The sequence below is a fragment of the Phyllobates terribilis genome, unplaced genomic scaffold (genome assembly GCF_046119375.1).
Source record: "Phyllobates terribilis strain yellow unplaced genomic scaffold, ASM4611937v1 Scaffold_5__5_contigs__length_657084704, whole genome shotgun sequence".
NCBI classification, from domain to species: domain Eukaryota; kingdom Metazoa; phylum Chordata; class Amphibia; order Anura; family Dendrobatidae; genus Phyllobates; species Phyllobates terribilis.
The window spans coordinates 253,402,273-253,423,627 of NW_027362765.1; the positions used below are offsets into that span (position 1 = coordinate 253,402,273).

The window sequence follows — 21,355 nt, forward strand, 5'->3', positions numbered from 1 at the left end:
GAAGAAGGGCCGGACCTGGGGGCCTGTATGTAACCTGTCTATAGGGGCGTAGCTTGGGAAGCAGGATGTCTTTTTTCTATTGGTCAGCTGTTGTATGGCTGTCATGAATATGTAATTAGCCGGCCCCCAGTGGAGGGAACCAGGAAGCGGCTGCGGCCCAGGCGCCTCCCGCGGGACGAGGATCGGGGAGCTGCTGGTCGCGGGGAAGGTGAGAGGGGAATGAGAGCCTGGAGAGCGGCGGAGGCGGCAGCCAGGGTTATAGGCGACCCCGGTAGTGGCCGGGGACGCGGGGCAGTGATGGGGGCGGGGCGCACGAGTGCCTGCGCTGTAGATAAGAGCGCTCCAGTGATGTGTGAGTGCCCGGCGATGTGAGGGGCGCCCGGTGTGCGGTTGGCGGCTGTGTGCCCGGGTGTGGCCGGCTCAGCTCCTGTGTCTGCCTGGTACAACAGGTGTGTGCTGGTGGGCGGGGGTGTAAGTTCCACGGTGTCATATCCTCCTGTCACCCACCTGCAGCGCAGAGCACTGCTCCTCCACAGCCGCGGCACGGGCGCCACTGCCAGCAAAAGTTTCTTAGTGGCCGTGGAGCAGAATGTATGGAGAGTGGTAAAGTGCAGGTGCTGAACTGGCATTGTAGGGAGTGATGGAGACGTCGCCTTATGTCCGATCTTCCGTAGGGAACGACTGCAATCGCTCCCGTGTGGTCCGCTCTTCCGTAGGGAACGACTGCGGTCGCTCCCGTGTGGTCCGCTCTTCCGTAGGGAACGACTGCGGTCGCTCCCGTGTGGTCCGCTCTTCCGTAGGGAACGACTGCGGTCGCTCCCGTGTGGTCCGCTCTTCCGTAGGGAACGACTGCGGTCGCTCCCGTGTGGTCCGCTCTTCCGTAGGGAACGACTGCGGTCGCTCCCGTGTGGTCCGCTCTTCCGTAGGGAACGACTGCGGTCGCTCCCGTGTGGTCCGCTCTTCCGTAGGGAACGACTGCGGTCGCTCCCGTGTGGTCCGCTCTTCCGTAGGGAACGACTGCGGTCGCTCCCGTGTGGTCCGCTCTTCCGTAGGGAACGACGGCGATCGCTCCCGTGTGGTCCGCTCTTCCGTAGGGAACGACGGCGATCGCTCCCGTGTGGTCCGCTCTTCCGTAGGGAACGACGGCGATCGCTCCCGTGTGGTCCGCTCTTCCGTAGGGAACGACGGCGATCGCTCCCGTGTGGTCCGCTCTTCCGTAGGGAACGACGGCGATCGCTCCCGTGTGGTCCGCTCTTCCGTAGGGAACGATGGCGATCGCTCCCGTGTGGTCCGCTCTTCCGTAGGGAATGATGGCAAGACACACTGGACATATGACTTGAATTTCTTTATTCAAGTATGCAGGTTTTTGACAAAATTTTGTTGCCTTGCAAAGGGTAAAATCTGCAATGCAGGAATAGTCAGGCCATGGAAGTCAAATCTGCGGCAACGCTCAATTTACTCTGTAGAAATAGAGCAGAAAAAAAGGAGGGAGCGAAAAGGGTGGTCATAGCGTTAGTATGTCAGGGCTACTGAGAAATGTAGTTAGAAGAATTAGGAAGGCTCACCTTTATAGCGTTATGTATGCACGTATAGGTGCAACACTTCTGGCAAGCACAATTGGGGTCAATGGAGCCTGATGTCAACGTCCCTCATTTAGAGTTGCAACTGATCCAGAAGAACTTGCAGCCGTGTGATCACGAAGGAAGGTCTTTATTGTGGTAGTGGTCTTAAGAAAGTAATTTTTTTCCTGATGAGCCTAAAAACTGATTTGAGCTATGTTAATGAATTTAGGATTTGTTCAGACATCCATGGTTGATGTACATTTTATATCTTATTTTTCATAAAACATGTACCCATTATAGTCTATGGTTCTGTAGATATGTTCGTGCTTTCTGCAGACCGAGTGTCTGGGGGGGGGGGGGGGAGTGGTGGGGGGGAAGTAAATTGAGAACCGATCCATTTTTGAAAATTGTCAGTTTTTGATCCCAGTGATGGATAAAGCTTGGACAGCACACAATTACATACTAGTACGGTACCTGTTTTTCACTGTTTGGTAGGAGAATCTAGGGAACATTCATCAGTTATTTTGGTTGCATGTGATGGTAAAAACTAATACTGACTAAATCGGATCCGTTAGGTGCGCACGCTTCGTATCTGACTTGTACAAACTGACCCCAAAAATACCGAAGTGGCTCCTAATTACAGAATAAAGGCAATTATATTAATTAGGTTTTCTTTTATTTTCTTCTGCATCTGGTTTACAAACACTAAGGGTATGTGCCCACGATGCGTCCGGGCCTGCGGGTTTGACGCTGTGGAAGAGCCGCCGGCGACTTCTGCTCATTTTATGCAAATGAGCGGCGCCATTTTTTTTCACATGTGGATTTTCCTCAGAGATTAGGTCTATAAGGAAAGCCCACATGCGGACCCGCAGGAGAAATTGACATGCGGTCTGGAAAGACGCCGCATGTCAGTTTCCATGGGTGATTCGCAGGTGGCCAGATACGCATAGTGGACATCGGATTTCTAGAAATCCCATCCACTATGCTGTAACATCTGGCCGCTGCGGGCTTGATGCTGCATAAGTCCGCAGCGTCAAACCCGCAGCAAATCTGGACCGTGTTCACATATCCTAATCCAAAAAATGGAGTTGGTATTTAAGTGTGAAAATGGCCTGCAGTAAATTTTCTGCACCTAACATCCAATCTGTTCATGTAAGTGTAAAATTCCCCACACATTTTTTAATTAAGAATTTTAACATGGCCGCATGTGTTATAGGATGTATGTCCCTTCCATTTACTCTGAGGGCAGGTGCAGACAACAGTTTTCTCTCCATCCGAGAAGAGAAAACCGGTCTCATTATTTAATCACGCTCTGATCAGAGTGGGATCTGATTTTCTTGGGGGTGGACAGAAATAACAAACACAATTTCTTCACCTTCTCCATTATGTCAGTCCATGAATATCAGACTGCACTTAAAGATCATCTAAGCGTGGTCCAAATTTATTTATTTTTTCAAAGACCCATAGACACGAATAGGCGAGTGCCATCTGACTCTCGGAGGCAATTCTCACCGGCTCCTCGTCGTGAGCGGTCATGTGGATTACAGCGAGGGACATCATTGTCCTTTTCTAGCGCTGATTGCAGCGCAATCGGGGGACAATGATGAGGGTAGCATTCAGCACCCGACGCTTGGGAACAGCGTTAACTGTACCGCTGATTCCCAGGCGCCGGTATGTGTCACACTGATGACAAACGGATGTGTCAAACACAGTTGTGTGAATAATAGATTTCCATACACGTTAAACTTAGAGTCATAGAGAATATAGGAGCTCTCGGCCAAACAAGCGCTCCTGTGTATGGGAGTGGTGACTGAGATGGCTGTTGTCTTATCGGCTGATGGCTAGCTTAAGACATGAGCCTGAAGCCCCCTCCCATATACATTAGATGGCTGTTGGCTTAATCATGGTTCAGCTGACCTCTGGCTTCCCTGACTCTCTTACACAGGAGTGCTCACGCTGCTGTGGTATTTTATATGTGGATATAATTGTGTATTTTCAGATTGGTCAGATACATGTTCCCAAGATCACCATTTGTGGTGCTGCAGTGGTGGGCCACACAGCCATTACAGTGTGATCAGTACTACTATATTATCTGCAGTGGTGTTAGACTCTGTTCATGTCTGTCGGAGCCTCAATCATAGATGCCCTTATTCTTGATGGTAAAATTCAAGTGCCCTTTTTTTTTTGTATCATAACTACACTCTGACCCCATTGTAAGTCTTTAAATGGGGTCTGGCACTGTTGAGCTTGCCCATTTGCAGGGTACTGGGTGACCGCTTTTGGCACAAATGTGTATCACTATCTATAAAATTGGTGAACGCACACAATCCCTAAAACGTAGGTGGCGAAACGATGAAGGTATTAATACTCCAACAGACAATAACTTCATAGAGTATTCCATTCTGCCAACCTTTGAGCAGCAATTTGAGGAAGGTCTGTTACTGTTTCAGGATGTTACAGGAGATCTGATCCCATCCATGACCCTATTAAAGCAAGGCTGATCACCCAACATCTATGCTCAACCTGATGAGCACAAGTGGCTGATTCCTCACGACCATGTCTATAATCCTAGTAGAATGAAGGTCATTCTAGCAGAATAGGGGACCAATTGTATAATTTATGGTTTTGGAATGGGATGTTTATCCCATCCATAAAATATGTGGTTACATAAGGGTATGTTGGGTAGCTGTGAGGCATAGGATGGACACTTATGGCTTTTTTTCTGCATGCATGGTGAATTTTAAGAAATTCATAACAAATTGTAAAGGACCAGGTTAGATTTCTGTTGCCACATCATCTTACAGATGCGGCATCACTGACTTTCCTATACTTTTTTTTTCTTAAATATTAAATTCGGACCCATGGGAGTAATAAAGCAAAAAAGAGAGTAGATTCTCGTGTACCAGACCTCTGCCATTATACAACACCTCTGCAGGTATCGTGAACCTGTCCTAGTCAGTCGTATAACTATATCAGCTGATCATGAAAGTGACCCAGTAACAGTAGGCATGATGTCACCTCCCAATGTGTGAGTGGAATAGGAATACCCCTTTAATGCCTTGGCATTGTGCATCAATTCCATGGCAGTCAACTATGATTCTACTGCAACGTGTGAACAGACCTCTAAAGTTACTTTTGAATGATGGTAAGCAGAGTGCTTGATGACTGTGATGCAATGAATCCAGCTACAGGGTGATTGAATAAAGAGGAGGGTAAATATGCTTTGTGATGGGCACAATACTGGACAAATCTTGTGCTCACTTGGTCAAGTTGTGCTTTTATGTAGACTGGTAATTTTTGGCATACAATGGAGGTGCGGCCAGTCCACAAACGACTATACTTGGCTTTTCCCCAAAACATGGATCCATTGTTTGCGACCAGAAATCCCTACCTTCTCCTATCTTAGGTGACACTTTGGCACATCCTTACAACTATTTACAGTCTAATCACCCTAAAAACAAGGCGTGGACACACAAAAGTATAAAATATAACCTCTATACTATAGAATTGCCAACATGGCAGCTTTTGCCCGTAAATACACAAGTATAACAGTGAATGGAATAAAGTTAATGCCCCAACAATATGTATACCACAGGTCATATGATGTGCTTAGTGCGCAGACCTCTCTAATGCAGCGGCATGTTGAGATATAATGTTACAGGTATGTAGAAAGCGGGCACTATGCCCATGAAGCGTCTTGCAGGTGAATGGTGATGGCTGCCCTGTTGCACGTTTCAGCACAGCCTTCATTTGGTAGTGATTGGAATGCAACTTCCGAAAATATAAATCTCATTAAAGCAATATGTTTAAGGGCATCCTGGCCCCCCTCTTTCTTCTCAAGCTACAGAGTAACCTTATGGAATGAGACCCTTTTAATAAATACAATTTAGGCATTCCCACTCCAAACTACTGGAAACCTGTGCCAGCAACGTGACCACCACGTGATCTTTACGTAAGGTCGTCTGTCATTTGCAAGATCTAATGCACTTGACAACTCTGAGGAATCGATGCAGAAAATATATTGTAACATTTTGCTATAAAATATACAGAGGCAAGTGTGCCCACACAACCCAGGAACTGGTGTGTTTTTTTTTTTTTAGGGGGGGGGGGATTATTTTGGTATGTGGGTCAAACTGAAAAGTTTGTTCTGTACATGTTGTCCATGAACTGCACTGTGGCTTCCATTAGGTTGTCTGTGTGAGCTTACTGACGCGCTCTCTCGTCAGCAGTTTATACATGGCATGAGTAAACATTACACATAGGATATACATATCTTCCTCACACTACAGTCAGTAGTTTATACAAATAATTTTTGTGACCATATTAAGACTGGAGTAGTGACTCCTTGTTATGTCTGGCACCCAAGTATATTTGGATGATGGAAAAAGCAGTGTGAACTCTTGATTGATGGCTTGTATTAAATCACCATTACTTTAAAACCACACTGAGCATATAATGGCAAACACTTACTGTATATATCCCGTCTGTAAATACATTGTCTGACATATTTTGTATTGATCCGAGGAGTCTTCCTGCATAGTCCTGAGCTGTAATCACATTTCTACTGCTTGCTGCAGGAAACTGTCAACAAACTTGTTAAAGGGAATCTTCCCCTGGGTTTTGCTACCCCATTTGAGAGCAGCATGATGTAGGGACAGAGACTCTGATTCCAGCTATGTGTCACTGGGTTATTTGATAATATCATTGTTTTATCTGCTGCAGATTTAGCAGTTCTCAGAATGCTGAGCCCAGTATAATCCCCCACACACTACCAATTGGCAGCTTTCTGTGTACACTGTGCATAGGCAGAAAGCTGCCAATTGGTGGTGGGGGTGCATTTGGTCTGTATGACAGCAGCAGGTTTACTAGTGATAATCTCCTGCTGATTAAAAATAGTGATTTTTGTATAAATTACAGCAAGCAGCCCAGTAAGTGACACATCGCTGCAATCAGGGTCTCTGCCCATACATCATGCTTCAAGAGAGAAACTGGAGAGGAGACAAGCGCAAATGCAAAGAGGGTCTTATCTGGGTAACAATATAAAAGGATATGCACAATTGTGCTCACCTGGATGGGTTGTGTGCACACAACCATTTATGAGGCTTAAAGTAAACCTGTCAGCAGGAATGTCCATGTTAAACTAAAGGTATTGGCAGTATGGCGCTGTCGTACTGATTTAATACATACGTTTAGTTTAAAAATCTGCAGCCTGGTTTTCGTTAACTCTTAATGCTAAATTTCGGTGCTTCGGGGCTGGACTGTGGTCTTCGGCTCTGAGGGCTCAGCCAAGGAAGGCCCCTCCGCCGCCTCTGTTAAATTAACTAGCGTTTTGGGTTGGCGCCATCTTAGCTGTGGGCGGCGCTCTCGCTGGTGGCTGTCTTCATGCAAATGGTGGCGGTGCATGGGCCGATCAACCTCCCGCGGTTTATTCGTCAACACTTTCTCCAGTTCTATGCATACATCATGCTTCTCTTAGGTTAGGCAGCAAAAATTAGGTGACAAATTTCCTAGAACTGACGCCACAGTGAGGGAACCATCACACCAGCTGTATTGCCACACCTCTGCCGCATAGAGAGAATCTTTTCAGTGTTTTTTTTTCTTCTTTTTTTGCGAAATATATTTAGGCAAAAGTTCTTAGAACTGTTTCTATGGAAATCAGTCGTATTTTATGTAGATTACATCTACACTAGTGGCCAAAATTGAGGCAACACCTGCAGTTTTTCACCAATATTTAATGAAAGTTTTCACTGACCTACTTACTTGAACACATGCCCTCTTCTGCGATATGTATTCTATGTTTATAGTGACCTGGGTGTGATTCAAGACCGATATTGTACCAGCAGTATTAGGAGTGGTCATCTAAGAAGAGAGCCAAAGCTGTTACTATAAGAGAAGAAGGGTACAGTTACCGGAAAATTGCAGATCGAATTGGAAAAGGGATCTCACCGGCCAGCGTTCTCAAAGTGTGTAAGTGGTTTCAAGAGACTGGTTCGATTAAAGAATAAACCAGGTAGAGGAAGGAAGAGGGCTACAACTCCTCAGATTGATAGAATAATTGTTAGAATCGCCCTAAATAACAGGAAATCAACAAGGAGCTTGTCAACACTGGAGTGACGGTGTCCGATCGGACGGTTCGACGACGATTGGTAAACGCGGGGTTAAGAGCCAGAATACCACGTAAAAGCCATTTTTGAATGCCTCACAGCGTCAGAAACGTCTGCTGTGGGCCAAAGAACATTCTAAATGGACCATTGAACAATAGAGAAATGTTTTATGGAGCGATGAGACACGCATATCCATCTTTGGCAGCGACTGTGTCCGCTACGTTCGACGACGACCTGGAGAGGATTGCTTGCCAGAGTGTACAGTACCCACCATGAAGCCTCCTCTGAGTGTTATGGTAGGGGGCTGCGTGTCCAGAGATGCAGTTTGTTGGCTGCAGGTAATTGAAGGAACAGTTAATGCTGAAAAGTACATCAAGGAAGTCCTTCAGCCTAAACTCATTCCTTCGGCACATGATGTATTTGGTGAAGCGACACCGTTTATTTTTCAGCAAGATGGAGCCCCATGCCATACAGCTAAAAAATGTGTCTCTTGGTTCAAGGCTAAAAATGTCCAGTTATTGAATTGGCCAGGAAACAGCCCAGATCTCAATCCTATTGAGAATCTCTGGGCTCGGCTCAAAAGAGCGGTGTCAAAACAGTGAGCTTCAAACAAGCAGGAACACATTGCAGCCATCATCAAATCATGGTTTCATATCATCACACTATCTGATTTAGACAAACTGGTAGATAGCATGCCACGTAGATGCCAGGCAGTTATCAAGGCCAAGGGCTATCCAACTAAGTATTAACATTTTAGTGTTAGATATGAAAATAGGACAAATAAATGGCTTTTCTCCCACAGTCATCTGAGAGACAATAGTGTCCAATTTGTTGACAAATGAACAAATTTCCTGTTAATATTGTGTTTCTATATGAGATTTTGTTATTTCTACTTAAAAACTTTACTATGAAATTTGGATTTGTATTGGCAAAATGCTAAAAATTCATAAATCTTGAGGGTGTTGCTTCAATTTTGGCCACTAATGTGTATGTAACTTGTAAAATGTTGTATAGGGGTAGATATACACTACCGTTCAAAAGTTTGGGGTCATTTAGAAACTTCATTATTTTTGACAGAAAAGCACTTTTTTTTTTCAATGAAGCTAACATTAAATGAATCAGAAATACACTCTATACATTGTTAATGTGGTAAATGACTATTCTAGCTGCAAACGTCTTTTTTTATTGCAATATCTACATAGGTGTATAGAGGCCTATTTCCAACAACCACCACTCCAGTGTTTTAATGGTGCATTGTGTTTGCTAACTGTGTAAGAAGGCTAATGGACTTTTAGAAAACCCTTGCACAAGTATGTTAGCCCAGCTGAAAACAGTTTGGCTGATTTGAGAAGCTATAAAATTGACCTTCCTTTGAGTTAGTTGAGAATCTGGAGCATTACATTTGTTTGTTCTATGAAACTGTCAAAATGGCCAAAAAATGAGAACTTTCTTGTGAAACTCGACTGTCTATTCTTGTTCTTTGAAATGAAGGCTATTCCATGCGAGAGGTTGCCAAGAAACTGGAGATTTCCTACAACAGTGTGTAGTTCTCCCTTCAGAGGAGAGCACAAACAGGCTCTAACCAGAGTAGAAAGAGAAGTGGGAGGCCAAGCTGCACAACTGAGCAACAAGAGAAGTACGTTAGAGTCTCTAGTTTGAGAAATCGATGCCTCACAGCTCCTCAACTGGCAGCTTCATTAAATGGTACACGTAAAATGCCAGTGTCAACGTCTACAGTGAAGAGGCGACTCCGGGATGCTGGCCTTCAGGGCAAAGTGGCAAAGAAAAAGCCATATCTGAGACTGGCTAATAAAAGGAAAAGATTAATATGGGCAAAAGAACACAGGCATTGGACAGAGGAAGATTGGAAAAAAGTTTTATGGACAGACGAATCAAAGTTTGAGGTGTTTGGATCACACAGAAGAACATTTGTGAGACGCAAAACAACTGAAAAGATTCTGGAAGAGTGCCTGACGCCATCTGTCAAGCATGGTGGAGGTAATGTGATGGTCTGGGGTTGCTTTGGTGCTGGTAAAGTGGGAGATTTGTACAAGGTAAATGGGATTTTGAAGAAGGAAGGCCATCACTCCATTTTGCAATGCCATGCCATACCCTGTGGACAGCGCTTGATTGGAGCCAATTTCATCCTACAACAAGAGAATGACCCAAAGCACATCTCCAAATTATGCATGAGCTATTTAGGGAAGAAGCAGGCAGCTGGTATTCTATCTGTAATGGAGTGGCCAGCGCAGTCACCAGATCTCAACCCCATTGAGCTATTGTGGGAGCAGCTTGACCTTATGGTACGCAAAAAGTGCCCTTCAAGCCAATCCAACTTGTGTGAGGGGCTACAGGAAGCATGGGGTGAAATTTCTCAAGATTACCTCAGCAAATTAACAGCTAGAATGCCAAAGGTCTGCAATGCTGGAATTGCTGCAAAAGGAACATTCTTTGACGAAAGCAAAGTTTGAAGGAGAAAATTATTTTGTCAAATAAAAATCATTATTTCTAACCTTGTCAATGTCTGGACTATGTTTTCTAATCATTTTGCAACTCATTTGATAAAAGTATGAGTTTTCATGGAAAACACAAAATTGTGTGGTTGACCCCAAACTTTTGAACGGCAGTGTATATAATAGTCCAGCCAACTGAAGCTTTTAAAAATCGGCTTAGAATGGTACGTGTATAACACAAAGCAATATTCGCCTTACCAAAACCCGTACTCTCATCTGTGCCTGTGCTTTGTACACCAGGCGAGTATTACTGCTTTTGTTATTTTATAGCATTCTAAGCTGTTTTGGGCATGTTTCTGTGGAGAAATAAAAGTCAGATTTTTGCTATGGATTTACATGTAGAAAATCCGCTGCTTATTTTACAATAGCTGTGTTGTGAATGAGCTGTCATAGACTCTCATGCACACAATGCAGATAAAATCTTTAACCAGCACTGCGGGTTTCAGATGTCTATTTCTGCTGTGGCTGTCAATGAACTTTTCACTGTTTGAAATGTATGGATGAAATGTGTGGCAAACTGGCAACCCAACCTGTGGTAACTTGCCCTTTACCTTCTTACCATATATCTAAATGCTCACTCACATGGCAGAGCCTATTGCTCAGGGGCCATAGGGCTCCTTTGTATGGAGCTGCATGGCCTCTGTGCTTTTGGGAAGACTTAGTTTAGTTCCTTTTGTAAGGAGACCTATGTCCGATAAAAATTGATCCTAGTAAATTTAAGGAAAACTGAAAAAAATCTTTATTAACATCCTTCCCAATTTAATATGACGACTGTCTTTATAAAACTGGGTATTTGATTTGAATTACTTTCCTTCTGTAAAGCTGTTTTATGAACAGTTATGAATTGCTTGGTTTTTGGCTACCACGTGAGTCAATTCTTCATGTTTGACACTTGCTTTTGATTAATTTAAAAGGCTATTTCCAACATTAAAAGTTAATAGGTGATAATATTCTGATCGTGGGGGTCTAACAGTTTGGACTACCCAACCAATAATTGGCCTTTGAAATGCCCTGTTGGAAAAGGGTGAGCAGCCACCCCTGCATTCATTCTTGATTGGACTGGCGAAAGAAAACCTAGTGCTGAACCTGGCTAACTCCAGCAATATACCCAAAGAATGGACCGGTGGCATGCATGTGCGACCACCACTCCATTCTGACAAGGCATTTTACTGTCTGAAGGCAGTCATAGAGGTTGGAGACCCACTGATTACAAAGGTGGCAACCTGGAATAACCGTCTAAAGATGGATTTGATGTATTTTAGGGTAGTGTACTACTAGATTGAAAGAACGATTTGCTCCTATCTAATTTTTAGCTCTCTATCGGTACGACCATATTACTAAGGCCAGGTCAATAATCTCTATTTCTTCCCATGTAAATTGGCTAGATGTGACTTTAAAGTAAATGATTTCCCAAGCCTTAATTTTCCCACTCGTTACTGTACTTGTTTTTTTTTTATAGTGTTTTCAGTCTTCTCCTGTGTAGTAAAGGCTGAGTGTATTATTCATTTTTCCCACAGTCACTATGGACCTTCATCATGATCATTTCAGAACAAGAGAATGGTGACCATAATTATTGTACAAGGTCATTTAGATGTTCCAACACTGATTCCTTTCCCATCAGTAAGGGTTAATAGTAATGAACATTATCTAGTTTTTCTAGATGAACTTTGGTCAGTCATTTAATCTGTCTGTTCCTTGAGCCTTAATTAGCCCTCCCACAATAAAGGAGCCTGCTATAGGGGGAGGGTGTGCTGGGAAGTTAGGGACTACAGCGTGGAGTTTTGGTGGATTTAGGGAAGGGCGGCTACAAATTCCAGGTGGTTTTCTCTTCGGCTTCCCAGCTTTTGACTCAGTGGCATGTCCTCAGACTTTGTTTCAAGTTGTGAAAGGGTCTGCAAAGTATCAGTCATGTCTGTACTGGGTTCTACCATATCTCCTGTTCATTGTCCATGGTAGGTCCTTAGTTTTTGGCTACAAGGCAGTAGCAAAAGATTAGGAACACCTATATCTTATTGCCATGGTATGTTCATAGGGTTTTAAGCGGTATTTTTTAAAAATCCACATGAAAAAAAAACAAACTTCAAATATTCTTTGAAAACTTTCCATTGATTTCAATGGGAAATAATGCATCACTCATGCAGTTATTTTCCGACAAGTCTTTTAAAAACCTGACCGCCGAAAACAGAAGTGTTATGTTTATTACTTTAATGTGGTTTACTTGTGAGATTTGATCCATATTTGACGCTGTTCAATCAAAAAGCGGCAAAAAATCAAAAGTGCATGGGGGTGAAAAAAATAATTTCAAATTGCATCAGATATGAATACCTTGTTGGAAAAAATGCCTGCATGGGTCTGTAACACTGATGTCTCTTGAAAACAATGTCTGATATCAACTCATGACACAAGGGAAAAAACCACCAAGCATCATGTGCACATGCCCTTTTGATGATGCAGCATTTTTTCACCGTTTGTTTGCCAGGCAGTGGCACCTTTTAGTATCTGGTAACTGTATAGATGAATAACCAGGTTTCTGGGGTAGTTCTGGAGTATAGAATTCAGCTGACAGATCATGGATGGCTTTAGGCTTGTTTGAGGCACTTATTGCTTTGACAGTGTCCTCTCTAGTGGATACTCCATGAAAAACCTTCTGGTACCTCTAAAAAGTATTTAAAGTGGACCTCTTGCCATGCTTGACAATACAAACTGCATACATTAATACAAATATATTAACCCGATGATGCTAGTGTACGATTTTTCTTGTATGTATTTGTGTTGTGAAAGCTGATGACAGATCTGTTGGCATCCTTTTTAATCCTAGAATTTATTGCGTTCAACAAGTGGGATCTGAGATGTCGATTGAGAGAGTTGAATAGATTTTTATTTTCCCTGATTTTTATCAAGTTGCACCATCTGTCGGAGAGCTGCCTGAATGTCTCTTCCCAGAGCATATTGTTCTTTATCTGCAGGCATTAACCCTGATGTTTCCAGAGGCTTTTGTGTCTCTTGTGCGTTGGTGGCCTTCACCTGAGAGGTCTGTTTGAAATTCCTCAAATGATTGCAGCGATTACAACACCTGAACGGTATCAGACCCAAGTAATAAGCTTTGATCTTTAAGACTGAAGCAGCCGCTTCCTTCCAGTGACCTTACTGTTTGACTGTGTACTTCCCATTCATTCTGTGGTATTTACTTTCCATTGTGTGTGTTCCTCCAGTTGGAGACATTTATCTGCTAGACTATGCTGGATTTATGACTCCTATCTGAATCATCTGCTTGTTTTCCTAGTCCTTCTGTCCTGTCCCACTTAAGGCCCCACATTTACTGTCCTGTCACGCCTTTTCCTCCTCTTGATGTTTAAATAGGGTTCAGTGTACTTCCGAGTTTGAACACAAAAATGTTCTACGTTACCAGATGAACTGCTTGTTATGAAAAGGGTCAGTGTGTGTGTGTGTATGTGATGGATATATATGTACACGCCTGTGGCGTACGGGCCCCATATCAGAAGTTTTAATTGTGGGGGTTCCCCTCCCCCCGCAAAAAAGAAAAAATTGTTGGGGTCACACAAGAGCATATCTCACAACTTTCCAGCCTTTACATAGTAATTTTCCTCATGCTGAAGTCCCAGATTCCTGTTTCATTGCCCTCAAAGTATTATGCAAACAAAAGGTCCCCCCCCCCCTTTCCCCCAACACAGTATGATACCCCCATGGTGAATTCCTCCACATGCATAGTATAATGACCCTGCATTACCCCATCTCAACTCCCAAGGCAAAGTATGATGACCCCCAACACAGTATGATCCCCCACACAGCCATCCATGCACTATGATGGGCCTACATACAGTATAATGGCCCGCACTAGCCCTCCAAACAGTCTAATGGACCCCACTCAAACCTTCACACTGTATAATTGCTTGCATACAGTATAATGCTCTCCCCATGGTCCTCTATAGAATATAATGCTCTCCGCATGGTCCTCCATAAAATATAGTGCACTCCCCATGGTCCACCATACAATATAATGCACCCCCTATGGTCCTGCATACAGAATAATGCGCTCCCATCAAGGTCCTCCATACAGTATAATGCACCCTCCTGGTCCTTCATACAGTATACTGCACTCCCCCATGGTCCTCCATACAGTATAATGCACCTTCTCACTGTATTATGGCCACCGGCCACATTTAAATAAAAATAAATACAGTACTCGCCTCTCCTGGTTCCACCAGATGCTTCAGTCTCCTCAGCGTGCGGAGTGAATCTCTGCACATCTCAGAACAGCGGGCGCCCTGTAATGATGTCATCGTTCCTGCTGCTCTGACAAGTCAGATGCCAAGTGAGAATGATGGGGGTGGAAGCATCTGTGCGGATGGGTGGGGCTGGAGGCGGGACACTGTGCGGTGAGGGCCTGCTGTGGGCCCTCATCCCGGCTCACAGGCCCCATAGCAGTGGCGTGGCCTGCCGCCATTGGCTGTACGCCAGTGGTACACGATCATAATTTCATTTTACTGACACTATATGGAAAAAGTATTGGGACACCCACATTCCACCTACTGGAGCTTTTAAGACATCCCATTCTAAATTCATGGGCATTCAAAGGGTTGTTCGGCCTTAAGCTACAAGTCTGCAGGCCCTCTGTGACCGTTATCCTCACAGTGTGCGATGTGAGGATTCCTAAGTCTGTAGTCACATAGTGAATGCAGACTTCTATCCCAAGGTCGGACAACCCCTTTAATAAGGGGGTGTCCTACCTTTACACCTACAATTTCCAGTGTTTTGTTGCTGTCTCATTACTACTGATCTGAGTTGATAACACAGAGTTCGCTGTGATTGTGCACATCGCACAATAACAGCGCGCAGGGACTAGCCCAGCCTGTGAAATGAGCATCACTGATGACTTTGTTTCAGGGAGTGTGCCGAGGCTGTGGCAGTGACCACAGCTCCTGCCCTCTGATGATGCTTTGAGTATCCCAGCATGCACTGGTGATACTCAAACGAATTGTCATCGCACAGGAAGTAGGGGAAAAAATTAAATAGCTGTTAGTGTAGTTGGGGAACGGTAGGAAATTTTGTATTGCAAGTATATTAGAAATTAGTTTAGTTTACGGCACTAAATAGATAAGGATTTAGATTAAAATGTATTTAACCTTCAGACTACCCCTTTAAGAATAATCAGTCCGCTCTCATCTTAACCTTGATCACTTACAGGTTACTTGGGACAGTTGTGAGCTTGAGAATTTTACTACTACTGCGCTATGTATAGGCCTCCCCTCCTAGAAGCATTGCTACGTTGTGCTGTGTATGTCACCCAGTGCACAATACATACCAGAATGCGAGCTATAATCAGCATTATGGATATCCGCTGAGTGCAGCAGACATTTGTGACAATTAGTGTAAGTAGCAAGAATAAAACAAAAGTCCAAAGCTGGTGACAAAGTGCTGCAAGTTCTATAAACTACAGTAACCTTTCTCTGATTAATGTTCATTTTAACACACACAAAAATCTGCTGTGTGTAAAAATAAATGTAACATGAAGACGCTCGAGTGAAAGAGTGGGCAGTTGTACTATTAGGATATTGTTATGGTGCAATGCCGAGTTCACACCTTATTCACATGAAACGTACTGTAGTCTGCAGGTCACAGAAAGTCTCGGCTTCTCCCAGCTTCTACGCCCACTGTTGAAAGTGCAAACACACCCAGAAACCTGGGCTGCTGGCTCTGTGCCATCCCCTGCCATACAAGCAGCGAAACTCTACACAGGGTGTATGAACCAGATGTGATCTGCCAAGCATCCTGCTGTCATTGCACTGACAATACTTTCTGCTAGCTCTGGTGTGCTGTATACCACTTCCCCGTGCAAGGGCAAGACTGGCAGACTCTCTACAGCACATTGTGGTGGAAACCCAGCTGGCAATCCTTGTATGGGAATATTAGACCGAAAAAGAAAATTTTTTTCACTAAAACCATTCACCACATCAAGGATACATTCTTAACAAGATATAAAAAAGATGTAATCTAGGCCTTGTGTAATAATTTATAGCCATGTATGTTGTAACTAGGCTAAATTTTCTATGACTGGGCTAAGGCCTCGTTCAGACATTTGTTTTCCACATATGTTTATTTCATGGCTAAAACATGTATCCGTTATGGTCTGAGGCTGTTCACATGTGCCTTGCAAAAATCACTGAAATGTGTCATTTATTTACCAGCACACAGATGAGAAGTACCAATACAAGTCTGTGGGTCCCTGAAAAACACGGACAGCACTCGGATGGCATCAGTGTGCTCTCTGTGATTAACACTGCAGAGGATAGGAGAAGCTTTGTCATTTATTTTTCACATGTGAAAATCACTGATGGTGAAAACTGACTCTGATGAAAACTTGGGTCCAAAACACTGAGACACATACAGTTCTTTTTTTTTTTTGCATACATGAACAAACACGAAGGTTACAATGAGGACTAATGAACATCTTTCTTCTCTTCTGACGAGTGCGTTTCCCTAAATACAGGTATTTCCCATGAAAGGGCAATTGAGAGCAGATTTCCTTGTGCAGCTGCTCCTCTGATACTCCTCCTGGAAGTGTATGAATGAACACCTGTGGTTTTCTATTCAATGTGCCAGTGTGTTCATTTGTGTCATGATCTGCACTGATTCACAATTTTTAGGGAAAGGCTTCCCCCCATCAACAACAATTTTGCTTTGCAATTATGCAGATATCAAATTTACATAGGTTTTTTTTTCCAATTTCGAATAGTAGTAAAAAGATTTTTTTCTTACCAAACCAATGTTTTTGAGTCTACACATTCCCCATATTCATTTATATTCTATCTTAGAGACTTGGCCATGCCACCACTTGATTGCTTGTATAATACACTGCTACTCTCTTACTTTTGCTACTTTTGTATTGTGCCTGCCAGCATAGCCCCCATCTATAAGGAATTGATAGAAGTGCTAAAATAGCAGACCTCAGTCCCTTTATTATGCTCCAGCTGCCATAACACATCACCACCCTGTGATTGTGTTGAAGGTAGGGGCAATGGACGGGCTGAGGGAGCTTTACCCTTCAGTCCAACCTCTTAGATGCCGTGGTTGGTATTGACCCTCAGCTAATGCCACAACTGCTGGGACTGGAATTCTCTCCAATCTCTGTACTTGCTGTAAAGTTTGGCCATGTGTAACCTTATCGGCCACGTTCCCACAAGTACACTGGTAGCAGTGCAAGATCAGAATTACATTTATTCTTCATAGAGTAAAAGTAACTTTCACCGATGACCCGGTGTATATATGACGCGCCCCCTTGGCCATATTCTTTAGGGGAATACCCGGAGCCGGATCAGATGGGGGTTGTAGTCTCCGAGTGGCTGTGACCCGGTCCGTGCCCAGGGTGTCAAGCTCAGTGTGTGGCAGTCCTTACTGATGTTACTAAAGTTCTTTATGTCGACTACGCCACCCGTTGAATTGCGGTCACTTCGGCCGCCGCTGCAGCAGGGTCCGCTGAGGCTGATGGTGTTGGTGCAGCTTAGGTAGTATAACCCCCAACGGGAGGGGTATAGCCTCAGGGGGTCGGGTGCAGAGGATGGTGGTTGTGGAGGTGCAGGGATGATGGTAATGAGAGACAGAGTCGGGTTGTGCAGTTCAGGGTTCTTTACTTACTGCAGATGTTCCAGTCACTCCGGCCTTGAGTGACCACCCGAGCCGTGCTGCGTCCACCAGGTCCTGGACTCGGCCAACCCCCAAGTAGTTCTGGAGCGTGGTTCTGAGCTCCCGTTCTGTCCTGTCCTCGTCTCTGGCCTTCCCCACCAGGGATCCACCTATGTCCGGCTCCCTCGGGCCTCTTGTTGGCGAACCCTTGCCTCTGGGTTCCCTGACCCTATGCGTGGTCTGCCTTCCGGGTGGATATGGTGGGTGGCCGTGGCAGATGCTGCCCACGGCCTCCGGTCTCTGGCTGAGGTATGTTGTAGCCCCCACCAGTTTGGGATCCGGTACCCTGTTGCCAACTCTTCACCCTGTGGTTGTATTTGGGCTCTCAGAGTTCCTTCTTTCTCCCCCTCTGGGTCTTTTGTTCTCTCCTCTCTCACTCTGGGCCTGGGGCTGCTCTGCTCCTCTGCTTTCTTCCACTGCTCTGCAAAGTCTTCACTACAACAGGCTGACTAGTTGCTGTCTGCCTGTCTGACCTCTCACAGACTGACCCTGATCTTAGATGGTGCCCACCTTATATACTCCCTCTATGTGTGAGCTCAGGTGACCAGCACCCAATGAGCTCCTAGCACTACCCAGACTGCTCCCCCTATCTGCCCCTACACTACTGGGATGTACCACCCCCCTCCCACTCCAGCCAAGGACAGACTCGATCGTACCTGCACATTTCTAAGTGGGAGTACCGTTGGTCTGCCCTCCGGAAATGGGATGTGTGTAGTGCATGCAGCCTTCTGAGCTCAGTCCCACACTCCATCCTTACCCGGGAGTGGAATATCACACCTCTGGGTTGAGGTGCAATACCCCTGTAGCAGCCGAATCCTCAGGGTGCTACATATACATCATGGAGCATTTAGGGGTTAAAGAACATGTCATCTAATTCATGCTGCCCATACCACTAAAGTCTGGCTGCATTATTGCAGCTGTAGATAGTTTACACTGAAATGACGCGGTGTTTCAGAGAAACCGTGCTTAGAAAAGACAGCTGGGACTAGGCTTCTTAGATGACTAGTAAGTCAGGACCCCGGTGACTTTTTCCTCCAATGCTCCCCTTGAATGACAGGGTCTTTTCCTGTTTGTGTGTATTGGAACCACATAATAATTTAAGTGTTTTAGTAAAAAAATACAAGGCTGAAATAACACAACAGAACTCCGATTCATGCTGCCTTTGGTTTGGGCAGGATGTAGATAATAGGCTCCCTTTTAGGGTAGGTTCACATGAGTATAAAAAAAATAATCCTTCAGAGTTTCAGAATACTTTTTTTTCCCCCCTCAGTTGTCATCTTTGTACAGTCTGAATAACATTGGTCTGAGTGCTGTCTGTTTTTCCACAGAGCACCGAAAATACGGTCATGTGACCGAGCCCTTAAAGAGATTGCCCAGTGGCATAAAAATATATAGCATTTAATAGTTTACCTAAACTCAATGAACTTGCCAATATACTCTGACCTGGTCTGAAACAGTAGCACCCAAGAAGATTGAATTATGGTAGAATATTCAAAGATTAAGATCTGTTTTCTGCCATCGGACAATGCATTTAAAAAAAAAAGTCCTACTACTTACCTTATCTTGAAGTTACTCCATAGTTCACAAATGCCTTGCTCTTTAATCTTTTGGTATTAGACCATTCTGTGCACACATTAAATATTTGTTGCCATTTCTGCATCTCTTGGCAGGTAAAACGCAAGTTTTTCTTACTTGCGTTTTTGGTGCAGATTTCCCCCACTCATTAGGGTATGTGCACATGTTGGGTATTTTGTGTGCAGACATTTCTGCATCTCTTGGCAGGAAAACGCAGCCTCAAAAAACGTTGCGTTTTTGCCGCCGTTTTTTCAGTGCATTAAACGGGTGAAAAAACGAAGACAAAAACGCACCAACAATTGACATGTTGCAGGTTATTTTCTGCACCAAATCTGCAAATCAAAAATACTCAACATGTGCATGACGCTACAGGTTTAAGTATTACGGAATAGGATACAAATCCACTTCTAAAGTAATATATAAGCCTTCTAGCTCATTCATGGTTGTTTGGTTGGCCGGAGATCTGTTCCCTTTCTCGTGTGTGGGAAGAGACTAGTTCTGCTGTTTAAATATTTTTTTAACTTTTGGTTTAGATTGTAGAAAGTGGATATAAAACATAGCTGGAATTCCTCTTTCAGGTCAGTAGGAGTTGCGCTTCTCAAGGACTGAACGTGTGTAAAGTTCTCATGTTGCTTTCAGATAATTTCACGTATGAACCTAACACTAATGGTGCTGAATCAGATGATCATATTTAGTGCACACATGTCCTACACTGCTATATAAATTGTGCACTAGGTTTTCTTACCACTTTTGTTGGCTACAGTGAGACTGGCGGTGACAGCTGGCAGACAGGGAGAATAGACTGTATTCTGCCGTGATTGCGGTTCTAAGGAAGGTAGGTGCTGCTTATTTAGAAATCGCACTTGGGGTCCTCTACTTTACCAAATATGACAGAAAATCATGGCAGGCTCCCATGTTCTCCAAATATACGAAAGTACTATCACCTAGAAGTATACACATGAACTTCAATGAAGCATGAGCCGTGGAAGGGGCTTCTCAAGGAAAATCTGTTGTAATCTCCAGACTTTGTATTGGTACATAAGGGCTTTTGAATTCAGTTTCTCTTATACCCAGGGGGGAATTGCAGGTAGCCAGGGCCCCCCCTCCCCAGTGCAGTTTAGACTTTCTCTAAAACCCACCCATCTCCTCCCCCTCCAGTCACCTTATGTGCCATGTCACCTGATGATTGTGGGGATCAAGTGATGGTTAAACACGCAGGTGCTCTGGAGCACATTTGGGAGATTACAGGGGAAACTGCGCCTTGGGTCAAATTTTTTTCCTTTATTGACAGAACTATACATAAGCGAGGACACTATGTAATAAGGGACGACGCTATACATAACAAGAGATGACACTACATAAGAGTGTGTGCACACGACGTGCAAACGGCAGAAAGATCCTATACGCAACAATGTCGAAACAACTTGCTGTACAAGCGTTCTGCTTTTTTTTTGTAATTTCTTTTAACTGCTTCAGGTTTTTTAAACCTGCCGTACATGACGTCTGAAAAGAAGTCTGCTTCAAAAATTGTGTTGGAAGACTGGTATCTAAAAGACTCCGTGTGCACATAGCGTAATAAGGGAGAGCATGAAACATAACTGAAAAGGACACTATATAGTAGGGTGGCACAATTCATAAAAAGATAACAAAAAGATGCTATGTAATAAGGGTCGGTGCGATGCAGAACAAGAAAGAAGGCTAAGGAACAGGGCTGTAAACAATGAGAAAGGATTCAATGTGATAAAGGCGCTATCCATAATGAGAGGTTGTTTTACATAATCTCTACAGGCCAAGTGGTATAGAGGTACAGAATAAATATTTCCATCCAGTGATTTAATGCTGACGTCTCATCTGATTACTCATATTCTTTCATTTCTTTTCCATTGGTCAGATCTTTGTC

General features: G+C 44.1%; 1 protein-coding gene across 2 annotated transcripts in view; it reads left to right on the forward strand.

Moving 5' to 3' along the window:
- Positions 1-56: 56 nt before the first annotated feature.
- LLGL2 (LLGL scribble cell polarity complex component 2) overlaps positions 57-21,355 on the forward strand; it is a 79,448-nt gene continuing 58,149 nt past the window's right edge. Inside the window, exon 1 of one of the 2 annotated variants that reach the window (XM_073684055.1) lies at positions 57-208. The gene's annotated coding sequence lies outside the window, so the exon portion shown is untranslated. Of the gene's footprint in view, positions 209-320; positions 450-21,355 lie in introns of those variants that run through there. The other variant, XM_073684056.1, reaches the window with a different exon arrangement.